We start from the raw sequence: 16,961 nt of genomic DNA on the forward strand, positions 1-16,961 counted from the left end.
AGGATGAAATGTTCTGAATATATCTGTTAAGTCCATCTGGTCCAGTGGGTCAAAGCCATTGTTTGCTTGTTGATATTTTGATTAGATGATCTGTCCATTGCTGTGAGTGGGGTGTTGAAGTCTCCTACTATTATTGTATTACTATCTATGAGTTTCTTTATGTTTGTGATTAATTGATTTTTATATTTGAGTGCTTTCACATTTGGTGCATAAATGTTTACAATTGTTAAGTCTTCTTGGTGGATAGACCCCTTGATTATGATATAACGCCCTTCTGCATCTCTTGATATAGTCTTTATTTTAAAGTCTAGATTGTCTAAGTATGGCTACTCCGGCTTTCTTTTGTTGACCATTAGAATGATAGATGGTTCTCCATCCCCTTATTTTCAATCTGAAGGTGGTCTAAAGTGGGTCTCTTGTAAGCAACATATAGATGGATCTTGTTTTCTTATCATTCTGTTACCCTATGTCTTTTGATTGGAGCATTGAGTCCACTGACGTTTAGAGTACTGAAAGATGAATTTATCGCCATTATGATGCTTGTAGAGTTAGAGTTTCTGGTGGTGTTCTCTGGTCCTTTCTAATCTTTGTTGCCTTTAGTATATATATGTATATATATTTATATACATATAAATATATATACATATATACATATATATATAAATACATGTGTATGTATATGTATACATATGTGTATGTATACGCATGGTATGTATGTATGTGTATTTATATATTTATATATATTTATATATAAATATATATATGTATATGTGTATGTGTATTTATATATTTATATATATTTATATATAAATATATATTTAAATATATATTTATATATATATATATATTTTTTTTTCCATCTTTTCTCCCCTCATAGAGTCCCCCTTAAAATTTCTTGCAGGGCTGGCTTAGTGGTCACAAATTCCTTTAATTTTTGTTTGTCTGGGAAACATTTTATCTCTCCTTCTACTTTGAATGACTGCCTTGTTGGGTAAAGAATTCTTGGCTGCGTCTTTTTCTGATTCAGCACACTGAATATATCCTGCCACTTCTTTCTGGCCTGCCAAGTTTCTGTGGATAGGTCTGTTGCAAATCTGTCTTTCCTTGTATGTTAGGGACTTTTTTTCCCCTGCTGCTTTCATGATTTTCTCCTTGCCTGACTTTTGTGAATTTGTCTATGATATGCCTTGTTGATGGTCAGTTTTTGTGGAATCCAATGGGGGTCCTCTGTGTTTCCTGGATTTTGATGTCTGTGTCTTTCCCCAAGTTAGGAAAGTTTTCCACTATGATTTGCTCATATGGCCATTCTACCCCTATTTCTCTCTCTTTCTCTTCTGGGATTCCTATGATTCTGATGTTGTTCCTTTTTAATGAATCACTGATTTCTCTAATTCTTAAATCATGCTCTTTTGCCTTAATCTCCCTCTTTTTTTTCTGCTTCATTATTCTCTATAAGTTTGTCCTCTATATCACTGATTCTCTGTTCTGCCTCATCCATCCTTGCCACCGCTGCATCCATCCATGATTGCAGCTCAGTTATGGCATTTTTAATTTGATTCTGGCTATTTTTTACTTCTTTTATCTCGGCAGAAAGGGATTCTAATCTATTTCCGACTCCAGAAACTACTGTTATTATCGTGATTCTAAATTCTGGTTCAGACCTCTTGCTTGTAGCTGTGTTGGTTAAATCCGTGGCTGTTGTTTCTTAGTGCTCTCTCTTTTGGGGTGAATTCCTTCATTTTGTCATTTTCAAGGGAGAAAATGAGTTAATGAGGTAGAAAAATTGAAATGAAAAGAAATTAAAATTAAAAATTAAACACACACACACACACACACACACAAATCTAATAGATGATGCTAGATCCTACGTGTGTTTTGGTCTGGGGTTGAAAGCGGTTTGACATATTAGAAAAAAAAAAGGGGAGCGAAAGAAAAAAAGGAAATCATTCGAGAATTTGAAAAAACGAATACACTGAAGTAGAATAAAATGATATGATGGGGTAAAATAGAATTTGAAAACAATATACACAAAAGTAAAGAATATAGTAGAAAAAATAAAGAAAATATTTTTAATAAAAAATAAAAATAAATTATTTTTTTTCTTTTTCCGTATTCAAGAAAAATGAAAAGTAACGAGAAGAGAAAAAAGATTAAAAAGAAAGAAAGAACAAAAGGAAATCGTTTGAAAATTTGAAAAATGAATAGACTGTAGTAGACTAAAATGATGGAAGTAAAATAGAATTTGTAGAAATTTACATAAAAGCAAAAAATATAGTAAAAAATTAAGTAAAAATATTTTAATAGAATTTGAAAGTAAAAATGAAGTTTTTCTCTTTCTGCATTCAAGAAGAAGAAAAGAAACGAAAAAAAAAAGAAAAAGAAAACAAAAAATAAAATGGAAACTGTTTGGAAATTTGAAAAGGTGAATACAGTGAAGTAGACTAAACTACAATGATGGAAGTAAAAGAGAATTTGAAAAGATTTACACAAAAGTAAAAAATATAGTAATAAAAATTAAAGAAACATTTTTAATAAAAATTGAAAATAAAAGTGAATTTTCTTTTTCTGTATTCAAGAAAAGGAAGTGTAAAAGAGAAAAAGAAAAAAAAAAACAGAAAGAAAATTGAATCAATGAACCTGCCAACAGATTGAAGTAGGACTGAAATTACTTCGTTTTCCCCTAGAAGTCAGACCATGTAGTGCTTTATAGTCCATAAGCTAAGCCGGTGGTGAGACTTGTGTTCTTGAAGGGCCAAGTTGGCCCAGTTGGGCAGGGCTTGGTGTAACAGCTCCGCTCGCCACTAGATGGTGCTGCCAACCTCCTGGGGTGGAGTGTGGCGTGGCTCTAGGTGTGTATGCGCATGCGCAGGATCAGTGAAAAATGGCGCCAGCCAGCTGCCCAGTCTGTTTTCTCAGATCAGCAATCTCGCACCCGTCCTCTGTCTTCAGCTGTCGTCCATTCCCCGCTCTTTCACTCCCCGTGACCAGACCCCCAGGCAGTACCTCTCTCCGAGTTTTGTCTCAGACCGTGGCTGTTTTCCCCGGCCCCTTACTTCCAAAGGACTGCGGCTTTGACCCGTTCCGCCCCTCTGTGGGAGGATCTCACTGAGCAGTGGCCGAATGCTGGCAGCACCCAGGAAAGTTCCGTTACTCTGCTGCTGCCGAAGCCCAGAGACTGCGGCCGTGTGCCAGCCCGGCCCAGAAAAAGGTCACGAGACAGTGTAGCAGCAACGTTTCAGGGATTATGGAAAATCACAACACACCTCTGGCACCGGGCTTCACCCATAACGACCTTGTTCCAGCACCCGCGAATGTGGCCGCCTTCCGGGGTCCGCTGGGACCAGGGGGCTTCAACAGTCTCCACCAGATGTCCTTCCAGCCGTGGAACCGCTTCTCCCTGTGTGGCCTGAGAGCCTCCCGGACCTCCCTCTGCTCCTGGGGATTCGCCCTTCCCACCAGAGCACCACCAGGTAGGGAGCTGCCGAGTTGCAGCCTTTGCGCGCCCCTTGCTTACAGTCTTAATGGAATTTAAACCCTCTCCTTTCACCTTTCTCCCTTTTTAGTTTAGTCCCAGCGTCTGTTTCCAAATTTCCACTTTCTCTCCAGCCACTTCTGGGGAGGGGTGCTTTTCCCGTATTCTCCACACCCCCCACCCCCCAGTCTCCATCCTCTCCGCCGCCAAAGCACCTCCCTTCCCGGGGCTTCTCGCTCCCCAAGTTCACCTCTCTGCACCACGTACCTGCTGAATTCTGTGGTTCAGGTTGTGCAGATTGTTGTGTTAATCCTCCAGTCGGTTTTCTAGGTGTGTAGGATGGTTTAGTGTTGGTCTGGCTGTATTTCATGGACGCGAGACACACAAAAAGCTTCCGTGCTGTTCCGCCATCTTGGCTCCGCCCCTCTTTTTTTTTTTTTTTTTTTAAATGGAAAGCTCAAGGCTTGAGAAATGGGCATTAGATTTGGTGCTGGAACTTCCAGAAGAGCATAGTTATTCCCTCTAGCCTAAGTGCACTATCAGATAGTCCTCAATTGGAAAAGAAGGAATCAGTGAAGTATTTTGTCCATATGACTCAATATGCACTATACATATTAAGCATTGATTATTAGCAGTTTCAGGAATGAATGAAACTAAAAGAACCATCTTGAACATGGACCGAACTGGCACTGAGATGTCTTCCTGGAAAACCACTGGCAGCAAATACAACTATTGCTACTTGTAATCTTTCTTTCTTTACATTTTGAGCATTTTGTTTGTTCACCTCATTCTTTTTTCTTCTCCTGATTAGGTCACATTCATCAGATTTTGTAGTGTGGTCATGTCAAAGGTATTTCCAGAGTGATCACATTATTTTTTAACATTATAAGATAATCTGTTATTTTAAGGCATACTGTTCTCCATTATCTTTTTTTTTTTTTTATTTTGTGATCCATTTCTCTTTGAAAGATTCCACTTTTATTGTAAAAAGAAAATCTGGAATTTTATTAAGCAAACAATATAATAAATACAAGCTTAGAAACAAATGTATGCAATTACCTAGTAGGAAATAAAGTATTGTTTTGTTTTTAATTCTTCAGGTGTGACAGAAAAATCATGAATCAGGTGTAAATATTGACTCTCTGGGTGTTGTCAACTCCACATTTTTTACCAGAGGACATCTAGCCTTTTGTTCACATACATTTTATTTTTTTTTAAGTTTATTTTGTTATATATATATATATATAGAGAGAGAGAGAGAGAACTAGCAGGGTAGAGGCAGAGAGAGAGGGAGAGAAAGAGAACCCCAATCAGGCTCAGCACAGTCAGTGGAGAGCCTGATGCCAAAAGTCACAAGGGATTTCCATGTATTTTCTACTACTTTACAAATCTCACTTGTATATTTAGGCCCATAATTTATGTTGCAAAGTATGTGAGGTGGTTCAGGATTTCTTTTCCATAAAACTGCCCAATTATTCCAAAACCATTTGTTGAAATGAATATACTTCTCTCATTGGGCTTTCTTGGCACCTTTGTCAAAAATCTATTGGTCACATATGTCTGTCTTTCTGGACTTCATGCATAGATCAACATAGTGGCCCTGAAGGAATCTGTACTTTGTCTATCTACAAGGTAACCTTATTGGAAATCGGTCAAATAATTTTTTAAAAATTATGTGGGTTTCAGAATTACAGGGTAATTCATTAAGGCTTTCACATGATGGTTAAAGAAGGAATAGTCTCTGAAAATATGACTCAAAATTATAAGTCTCTAATTTACTAGAGCTGAGAACATCTTTGCACAGAGGAAAAAAAGGATAATCTCTCTTTGCACAGAGAAATAAGCAAACAGGCATATTATACACATGCAAAAGTGTGACACAATTGACTGGCAGCTCTTTATCTGGAAAAGGATTCGTCTTTGATGTTGATTATTAAAACAGTTTACTAGCATTAGTGGTCTGGTTGCTCATTAGGGCTGAAAAATAAGTCATACATGAGTTTAGCAAATACATTTGAAACATTGTTTGTCCAGAAAGTGATGAAGAGTCAATCTAAATATTCTCCAGAAAAGATGTAGACCTAAAGACACCCAGAGAGCCATCATTTATGCCTGATTTCCAATGATTTTTCTGTCACACCTGAAGAATAAACAAAACCCTTTATTTCCTAGTAGGTAATGTACACATTTGTTTCTAAGCTTGGGTTCGAACGTATAAGATGGTTTCCTTCATAAAGTTCTAGATATTTTTTAAAAAAATTAATGTTTATTTATTTATTTTTTCAACGTTTTTATTTATTTTTGGGACAGAGAGAGACAGAGCATGAACGGGGGAGGGGCAGAGAGAGAGGGAGACACAGAATCGGAAACAGGCTCCAGGCTCCGAGCCATCAGCCCAGAGCCTGATGCGGGGCTCGAACTCACGGACCGCGAGATCGTGACCTGGCTGAAGTCGGACGCTTAACCGACTGTGCCACCCAGGCGCCCCTAATGTTTATTTATTTTTGAGAGAAAGAGAGAGAGAGAACAAGGGAGAGGCAGAGAGAGAAGGAGAGACAGATCCAAAGCAGGCTCCAGGCTCTGAGCTGTCAGCACAGTGCCCAACGTGGGGCTTGAACCCATGGACCATGAGATCATGACCTGAGGCGAAGTCGGATTCTCAGTCGACTGAGCCACCCAGCTGCCACACGTTCCAGATAGTTTTACAATATAAGTGGCACCTTTTAAAGAGAAATGGGCCGCAAAATGAAAAATACATGGAGATGAGTTTGCCTTCACATAACTTATTGTCCAATTATGTTAAAAAATATGTGATCTCTCTGTGAAATATCTTTGACACCAACACTCTATAAAATCTGCTAAATGTGACCTAATAAGAGAAGACAAAAGAATGAGGTAAGCAAACAACAACAACAACAAAAATACCCCAAACACCAGAAAAGATTGGCCATGAATAGCGATGACCATATTTATTGCTAATAGATTTTGCAAGGAAGACAAACTCGGCGGGAAAATGCTAAGAAAGGGTCACCTTGGCATGTACAGAAGACAAGATGAGTTCAGGAGGGGCGAGAGAGAATTAGCAGCCCTAATTCCCTGAACACAGCATATGAAGTCATACAGGCAAAAACAAAGATAATTATCTTTACCACATATGGCTGAGTATTTTTGCCAGTTGCTCAGCATCAAATGGATGTGACTAGAATGTATTTGCCAAGATTGTCACAGAACGTACTTCATCTAGTGTAAATGGAAAGGGTCTTACAGATGCTATTTGTTGGCTGACAATTTTTGAAGGGTCCAGGAAATCAAACTTTGTGATACAGTCAGGATTTACTTGTGTTCAAACTTGAGCACATTTTTTTTAACAAAAATGATTTGATCCACTGCACACCCCTAGATGCTCAAAAAGCCAGAGGCCAGTACCAGACAACCAGCCTCTCTGCCAAAGAAAAAGTAACAGCCTCCACGATGAATATAGCTAAGAGAGAGGACAGCATGCTCTGCACCACAACTTTCAATCTTTGGAAGTGCACGCTATTTTCCCTTGTTTTGTGGCAAGACACCCTGGGAAATATCACTCTGATTCTACCCAGGGAATGCATGATTCATGAGGTAGAGAAATGCCAACATGAGATTGTGGGCTGGCAAATTTGATGGATGTTGACCAAAATATAATTTCCAATTTGTTGCATGTGATCATGCCTAATCTGGTGTTTGAACAAAGTACATATTGTTCTAACCCTAGGTAACAGAGTTTTCTTTCTCAACTAATTTAAACATAATCTTCATGAATTCCAATTGCTTTGTGTATATGATAAAGATAAATGGACTCAGTATACATGACCATAATCTTGCCTTCAAGTTCAGCTACACTTATAGGGAAAAACAAAATAAACGAAATCTGTCAGAGGAAGTACAATTAACCAAGTTATTTCTATTTTAGATGATCAAATCTTCACTGAAGCAGAATTTTTTCTTGTGAAATTTCAAAAGAGGGACTTTTCTTCGAAAATGGAAGCAAACAAGTCTATCACGTTCTAAAACATGAACAGACATTAGAAGGCTAAATATATATAATATTATGATATAATATTATTAAATAGTATTATACAATATTTACCTAATTGCTACATAATTATTTATAATATATGATTATATTATTATAAAATACATGCACTGTAGTATATTAAATATTATATATTTTTCACATGAAAAGATAATTTATAGAACTACTGCAAACCAGAACTGATGATAAAGTTGCTTCTAGAATTTGGAAAGAATATAAAGAAAGTTTTGGTCAACAGGAATTGTGGTCTGTAGAGGTCTATGTCATAAAATAAGAGATTTCCATCCAACGCAAATGAAGTGCAAATACACTTTGTTGTTCTCTGTTATTTGAGATCCCCTGTCATTCTTTTCGAAGACCCTCATAATTAAGATCAAATTATTGTTTGGTGTCCTTGTCACGTCTTTTTGAAGACCTATGTGATTAGAATCTCAGACATCCAGGAAATGTGAAAAGCAGGTAAACAAAGAAAATTAGTAGCGGATTGTTTATTGCTTGATATTGTTTTCTCCCCGTCACCAATAACCATACTGCACTCACCTTGCAAAATGCCAAGCCTTATTGAATCCAATGCTTTCTTCAATATAGCCCTGGATAAGGGTAGCTGAAAGTGAATACTCTTGCACACACTTGCCGCTCTGCTAGGAAACCCTGTACCTCTAATTCCAATGTTTCATGTATCACCTCTATGCTGATGACTCTGGGAACAGGTTTGCTCTATCCTGGGCATGCAAAAAACAATGCTGATCTCAGTAAAATCTACTTGTAAATATTGCAACGGGACTTATAGCAGCAAGATTATCTGAGGCAGTTCCTACCTAAGGATTTTTTAAAGCAGAACATGCCATTTATCTATAGTGCTTATTGAAAATAACACTGGAATGCAGAGACTTACGGGTCGAACCTGGCTAGAAAATGAAAGTTAGCTGCATGGACTATCTACCTGTATGACTGACTAATGGAGTACAGATACCAGGACCTCTTACTAAGACTACTTCTTCTGAGCTTAATTGCCCCCTGGACATAGTATCTGTTCTTTTTTCAAAATTCAATACACATCATGAGGTGGGAAACACGTCTGTTTTTGCTTTGTTTTGTTTTGTTCTATTTTGCTTTGCTTTGCTTTTATTTTATTTTGTCATGGAAGTTGTATCTGCTTGTTTTTATGGTGATCTGAGATGCTAATATTGTAAGACTGCAATTGGCCTACTTTTTGCTTTTCTCTTTCACTAGTCATTAGAAAAGTTTAATGATGAGTTAGATTTATTGTCTGTGTTCATCTGTTGAAACAGATGAACGAGCACCCCTCTCTTCTATTTTAAAATGTGGCCATAAGGGAAGCATGGGTGGCTTAGTCAGCTAAGCATCTGACTCTTGATTTCAGCTCAAGTCTTGATCTCAGGGTTCCTGAGATTGAGCCCCACGTTGGGCTCCACACTGCCAGTGCAGAACCTGCTTGGGCTTCTCTTTCTCCCTTTCTCTGCCCTTACCCAGCCCTCAAAAATAAGTAAATTAACTTAAAAAAATTTAACGTGGTCATAAAGTATCTTTTAAGGAAATCAAAGCAGTACATGTTTTTATTTATTTATTCAACCATTATTTATTAAAATCTCATCCATGGTTTCCTTTCTTATTCAGAATCAAATCTAAAGGCTGGCCCTGGCTTATTACTTATACTACTACTTTGTTTTCTCAGTTACTTTATTCCATGATAATTTAGTGTATGTAATTGTTGTCTGAGTCAAACTTCTTATGTGCCTGTTATTACACAATGTGTTATCAAGTTCCCACAAGATAGCATGTTTTGCTAGATATCAAAATAAGAAAATAAGACAAAAGAAGTATATTTTTTCACCATGAATATGGCTTATTCAGATATTTGTCTGGTAACATGAAATAGAATATTGAGGAGAAAGTTTTAAAGAAATAGCTGAGAAATATTTCCATTATTTATTTGTTTTCTATTAAACCTTATTTTCACAGGTCTCAAGATTTTGTGACATAATTTTTGTCAAGTTGTTTCCCTTGAAAAATACTGATTTTAAAAACTAACAACTTAAAACTACCCCCCACACACAAATCAAGTGTTTCTCAAAACATTTTCCTCTCAATTTGAAGGTTTTACAATGCGTTCTTATCATTCACAAGTATTTTACTGTTAAACATTTGTAACCAATTGAGACAAACAGCTCTAAAATCATTCTTCCACAATGAATTAAGACTGGGCTAGCAGGTATTAAGGGTAACAGTCATTTGGCTTTCTGAACTTTCGGGACAGAGTAAGTGACCTTGCTAGCCCCAGTAACGTTCTTGTCAACTGTTTTGATGACGCCCACAGCCTCAGTCTGTCTCATGTCCAAAGAACAAAACAACCTGGAGGAGTATCTTCAGAGAATCTCAGCTCCTATGGGCTTGCCAGGAATCATATCAATGATGCAGCATCATGAGATTTCAAGAATTTGGAGCCATCTCTGTCTTCTTCCCAGGAAAGTGATCTATCTTTTCCTTCAGATCAACAACCTTGCAAGCAATGTGAGCTCGGTGACAATCCACACAGGTGCATGGCCAGCACTGATTTGGCCTGGATGGTTCAGAATAATCACCTGAGTTGTGAAACCAGCTGTTTCCATTGATGGGCCATTTTTGCTCCTACTAGCCATGTTGCGACAACAAACACCTTTGACAGACCTGTTCTTGATGTTTAAGCTCACATTGTCCCCAGGAAGAGATTCAGTCAAAGTTCATGGTATATTTCAACCACTTTACTTTAGTTGTGATGTTGATTGGAGTAACGGTGACCACCATGTGAGGTTGGAGAACGCCAGTCTCAACTTGGTCCACAGGGATAGTACCGATGCCACCAATTTTGTAGATGTCCTAGAGGGGCAGGTGCAAGGACTTGTCATTTGGATAAGTTGGTACCAGGATACAATCCAGAGCTTCAAGCAGCATGGTTCCACTGGCACAGTTATCTATACAGGTGATTTTCCATCCCTTAAGCCAAGGTATGTTAGCACTTCACTCTAGCATGTTGTCACAGGTCCAGCCAGAAATTGGCACAAATGCTACTGTGTTGGGGTCATAGCCTATTTTCTTAAGTAGTGCTGACTTTCTTAGTGATTTCCTTGTATCTCTTACGGCTATAGGGTGTTTCAAAGGAATATATATTTTTTAACACCAAAAATTAGTTATTTCACACCCAGTGTGTAAGCCAGAAAGGCATGTTCACAAATTTGTACATTCTTGGAGATACCTACCTCAAATTTATGATATCACAAATGGTAGGATTTTCTTCTTTTTAAAGGATGAATAACATTCTATTGTATGTATATATAATATTTTTGTGATCCATTTGTCTGTCTTAGGATATTTATGTTGTTTTTTATATCTTGGCTATTGTGAACAATGTTGCAATAAACATGGGAGTGTAGATCTCTCTCCTGATTTCAAATCTTTTGGGTGTAGACTGAAAAAGTGAGGTTGCTGGATGATAGGTAGTTCTATTTTTAATTTTTTGAGGAGATTCCATACTGTTTTCCATAGAAGCTACACTATTTTATATTCCCATCAACAGTGTAGAAGTGTTCCAATTTCTCCAAAATATTACCTCTAGGTGTTGGTGAGGTGTAGAAAAGTTAAAATACAATTGGACCATTGCTCAAATGGTTAATTAAACACAACTACCGTATGATCCAGTAATTCCACTTTATGGTTTATATGCAGACAAATGGAAAACTTGTTTTTAACTGATGATAAAAAAATACATTGTATTCATACAGTAGAATTTTATTGAACCATGAAAAGGAATGGAGTTCTTAAACATGCCATAACATGGGTGAATCATACAAGCATTATACTAAGTGAAAGAAATCAATCACAAATAACCACATATTTTATTTATATGAAATGTTCAGAATAAGTAAAAAATTCTAAACAGAGTAGACTAGTTGTTTAGAGGGTCTGATGGATGGGCATGCGGTGATGGGGAGTGGCTGGTAAAGGATAATCCAATGGGATTTGTACGTCATTTGTTACCATAATTGAACTTGACAAAAACTCATGAGTTTGCTGCTTTTTTCTCTAATTTTACAAAATAAGGAACTAGTTTGAAACTCTATGTTGCATGAAAATAATGTTTATGAGTTCAGTATCACAAAGTTCCAGTATTATAAAATTTAAGACTCATACATATATTTTTTCTGGGGGGGGGGGTATTGTTAGGCTCAGTTTTATCACTCCCATATATAATTTTAAATGGTTAGCTTTTCCATTTTTATGTCACTTTTGGTGACTTGAATATGTTCAGTAAATTGAAAGAGTTTAAGTAGGTCATTAGAACTTCACTGTGTTATTTGCACAATGACTTATAACATAAAGAGTAGATATGTTTTGTAACTTTAATTTGCCAATATAGTCATTGAAGTACTGATATACTTTATTAGACATTTTTGAATATCCACTAAGATTTTAATAAATACTCTGATAAAGAGTGAAAACTCAAATTGGCTGAATAATATGTTTCACCACTACCTTAAAATGAATATTAACAATAAAATAGTGAGTTATTAGGGTTTGATAGTGATATGTTTTTTAATAAACACACACAAAAAAGTGAATTATTCCATTTCTTCCAAGCTTTTTATCAATTTTTAATTAAATTTACATGAGATTCTAGAGAAGCCATTATTACATCTTAATTTCTCAAATATTTATATGAATGATTTTTATGCTGTGCTCCTAACTGAAAGAAGAAAAAGAAATAGATTTTGATATAAATCATGTCACCCACTGTTCCTTATTTCAAATAACACATCTGATGCAATGATCTTATGATTTTCAAATATGGGATTTACAGTAGGCACAGGTTATCAGCTTACAATTAAAAAGTACTTATTGAGGAAAATATTACTTATATACAGAATGCAATATTTGATTAAAAAATAATTCTGCTACTAATAGGGTTACTAGTGGCCTAGATGGCAGATAGCTTTCATATTTTTAGAAGCATATGAGAATTTGGGATACTGATTAAAATATTACAGTTTTCAGTATTACGAAGTGAATGTGAGTTAGGCAAATATTAGAATTTAAAAAAACCTTCTGAATGTAAGTTAGGCAAATATTAGAATTAAAAAAAGCCTTCTGCATTATGAACAAATGATAAAGGCATATAATTAGCTACAATTTGACAAAAATATATTTCAGGTACTATTTTAATGTACCTGTAGAGGTATGAAAAATATTGACTTTAACTTCAGAAAGTTATGTTATTAACATAACATTATGCGTATTTAATTGAATTTAATGGCTACATGAATGTGATTTACAATGTTAATAAAAATTAAAACATACATCTTATTGTAGTTGTTCTTCTGAGAGAAGTGTGTTATGTGATTGAGTTAATAGAATATAAAAATTGAGGACAGAAAGCTGGAATTTTAACCTGACTTTGTATCCACTCCATGTTCCTTTCTGATCTCTAGATTCTTTATCTACAATGGGGATGACTGAAATATTTAAGAAGGTATTTAATACATTTTGTTCATCTTTAGTCACCGACTGGTAACAGAATACAAACTTGGGTGAATTATAATGCAAACAAAAGAAGTCAATTTTTATGTCGCAAGACACTCAAATAAAAAAGCATGGATTATACAATATCTTTCAAATTTAGACTGATAACCAAGATTATTGGCAAAAATTAATGTGGAAGAAACTCATCTATTTCTAAGATGAACTGTGTCATCACTACTGACTGTGTGATTAATGAGAAATTCTGTACTGTACCTAACTGCCTAATATTCTAGGGAAAATTATATGATACAGGTATGGCTTTTGGCATGCAATTTGAATGTTAAGCACAGCTTTCCTTCCCCCCCCCCCACCCCCCGCCATGTGGATTGTCTTTGATTATCAAAAGGTAATTTAGTTGGATAGATTTATGACTTTAAGGTAGAAGTTTACCTGGTTTCGAAAAAATGGGAAATGATTGCCTCATACTTTAAAAAAATTACATCATTCAGGAGGACCTGCCTGTTACAGATGAAGGATATATTAGAAGCTTTGCATACAATGATCTAGAAACGTTAGGAGGGAAGCACTTAGATCACTCTTCAGTGCGATATACTTCAAGTATTCATGGCAAACTCTAGCTATTGATGTTGCAAATTGGTTCTAAAAGTGTCTCTTCGCTTTTTCAAATTGATGACGCACTCAAGCCTCAGGTTCTTGAAAATTATTTGAAGGAAAACTCAGCTCTCATCCATTTTGTCTGCGGGATGAATTAAGGCAATGTTTCCTCTATGTCATGATTGAAAATCATCTTTGTAGGCTTGTGCTATTATGACTTTGTGAAAAGCCCTCATAGAAGGGTTTTGGGAATTCTTTTGATTTAATTTTCAGGGATAAGTTCCAGAAAAATACTTTGGAAACTTGTATAATATCTCTTTGCTTACTTCAAAAGAAATGAGTGAATTATATGGATCATTATCCCTTTATTTCCATCTGTACCCAGGGATGGAGATTGTTCCTCCATTTCTGGGTATGAAGACAATGCATTTTATAAAGCTTGAAATATCAATGCCCAGGGCCTCAATTGTTCCTTATTTTCCACGTTATTGTATTGGCCAGCCAGTGGCAAGCAACTTGACACCCATAAGGATTAATATGAAATGAATGAAGTAAACAAATAGTAAAAATTAAATATATTAAAATACATAATATAAACATTGCTTTCCTTAGCTGAATTTTAATGGATATATGTAATTAATTTGAAGATTTAAGTGGCTTAAGGAAATAACATAAAGAAAACACCACTCATTTCGTTTTTAATAGGGAAGATTCATATTAATGAAGAGTTTTCTCTTCAATATTGAGAGGACACTTGAAGCAAGTTTTGTCTAAATTTATGTTCCACCTTCCCTTTCTTGGCTCAAGTCTTGATACTTGTCTTCTCTCTAATTATCCACTCCCTTTTCCTTACTTTTTGATTTCTCTGCAATTCCATTTCTCTTTAATTTCCTCTTGTAGTCACCTAACAATTTCTATTATCCTTCACATTCATTCAATGGCCCTTTAATTGCCATTTATTACATAAGCCTGTCAGGAAAATGAGGAAACTAGTAATTTTTACAATCTAAAAAAGCCTCTGGTCTTAGTTACATCCGAGATAAGTTTTCCCTTGTTATATGAGTGAATATAACTTGTCACTTTTGTTGAAAGTACTTCTCTTAAAAAGAAATTAATTTTATCTTTATCTTTACAAGTAACCATTTTGAAAATGAATTATTTTCCTATCCATTGTGATATATTAGGATATATAAATGAAGTTAGAATATGAATAGAATATATATATATTTGTGTATATATGCATATGATATTTTATATACACATTTTTGTGGGTGTATAAACAGTGTTTACAACAACATAGTATCTCTTTACACACAATATACAAATATATAATTTAGTATTCATTATTAGTTCACCATCTCTATATTTTCTTTTGTCCAGTAAGATGAGAAATCTTTATGAATAACTGATGAACAGGTGGAATTTTTCAAAGGAAATACATGGGTTATTTATTAAAAATGGAAGAATAATTAGTAGATCAATTTGTGTTTAATTCCTCATATACTTTTATTCACAAAAGAAGGACTAACCCAACTTATAAAGACCTACAAATACAAATTATATGCATAAAGTATAGAGCACTGCACCGTATGTTGATTCTTTGCCAAATGTGTATATTGAAATCAACAGAACTGAAATGACATGGAAATCTCTCATCTTGATTCAATTTGATTCCATTTGAGTTTTTCTCAGATAGATTGCAAATATTGCGTTTCACAAGATTTTATTAGGGAATCTGTTGCATTTCACTAGCTTACTACCATTGACTCTAAGAAATATGAGGACAAACATGGAACCCCGATATTTCTGTTTTTACTCCCCACATACCTTGGGGGTCTCTTCTATGAAAGAAAACAATTCTTAGCTGCTCTACCTAATATCACTGCTATTATAAACAAATGCAAAATTTGACATGAAAAAAACTACACATGAGTTAGGGAAATACTATATAAATTACATTATTATTTAAGCAAGTTCAAAAATGGATATTGTTTCATATATATACATATGTGTATGTATATGTATATATATATACATATGTATACATATGTATATATATACATATACAAATATGTATATATATATATATGTTTTACTGTAAACATTTGTAGAGGGAGACACTTGAATGAATATTATGAATATTTTCATGTATTACCTACACGAGACACAAAGCCTTTAGCTGATACAGCATGAGCAATGATCAAGTCAGAATTGACTGTGGCTCTAACCAGGTAGTATAATAGCTGTGTTCAGAAGCTTTGAATATTATATTTTTTTATATTCCTAAATTCAAATTGAAATTACATGTTAAAATATCCTTGCAAATAAATGACCTCTAACATTACTATTACTTGAAGACTATGCATGCTTAAAATAAATTAGAATTCCACTAAGAAAACAGTACCATATATTCGGTACCTGTCAACACCTTTAACTGCTGTAGTCTGCAAAAGCAAAGAAACTAAGATCACACCTCCGAAAACATCAGAAATTATCTGCAGCTCAGTGTAATTCATCAGGCTGAGTTTTCTTCTAACACATACTTGACCCTTTCTTATATAATACCTCTTCTTTTCTGACTTTGGAGAATGTACATTTTGGTCCACTTCTCACATACACCATTTGGGCTTAATGATCTGACATAAGGTCATATATTTTTCTTGTCATTTAGAAACCTGTATTAGCCTCCCCCAAACCCCCTGGTAAATGTCTAATAGTTCCTGGCAGAGTATTAATGACCCAAAGTTCAGGTTTGAACATGAATATGCTGGTTGGATCTAAGATATCACACACATTTCACAAAGTGTAGCCACTTTAATGGATTAGGTGACAGTAAATACATGAATAAAAACATAAGTGAAATACATTTAATGGGTGTGACTTTTCAAAGAATATATATTTGTATTTAATACTTTTAAAATTTGATCTCTAGTCAGAATGCAAATTTACATTGTATAAAAAGAAAGTCTTTTTTTTAAACAATGGCAACACACACTGCATTCAAAAGCATAATTTATACCAAACACCATAATTTTTACCAAATGTTAGAATAACATTGAAAACAGAAAAATAAAATAATGTGATTTTTGAAACACTGAAAACTTTATAGACACGTAAGATTATATGGATAAAAGCCTCTCAGGAACATAGAAGAATCACTTTTGTCATCTTGATTTATTAAAACACTTAATAATTAAGACATTTTCTTAAAACTCACAAATATTTCACAAATTTTAAAGTCACCATTTTGCATTTTTCCAACAGAGTAAGCATAACTTAAGTATGAGTCCG

The 16,961-nt window shown here is 35.0% G+C and overlaps 1 pseudogene; it reads right to left on the reverse strand.

The window, feature by feature from the left end:
• Window positions 1–9,790: 9,790 nt before the first annotated feature.
• LOC123381140 lies at window positions 9,791–10,804 on the reverse strand (annotated as a pseudogene).
• Between the last annotated feature and the right edge of the window lie 6,157 nt (window positions 10,805–16,961).

Source organism: Felis catus, chromosome D3 (assembly GCF_018350175.1).
Source record: "Felis catus isolate Fca126 chromosome D3, F.catus_Fca126_mat1.0, whole genome shotgun sequence".
NCBI classification, from domain to species: domain Eukaryota; kingdom Metazoa; phylum Chordata; class Mammalia; order Carnivora; family Felidae; genus Felis; species Felis catus.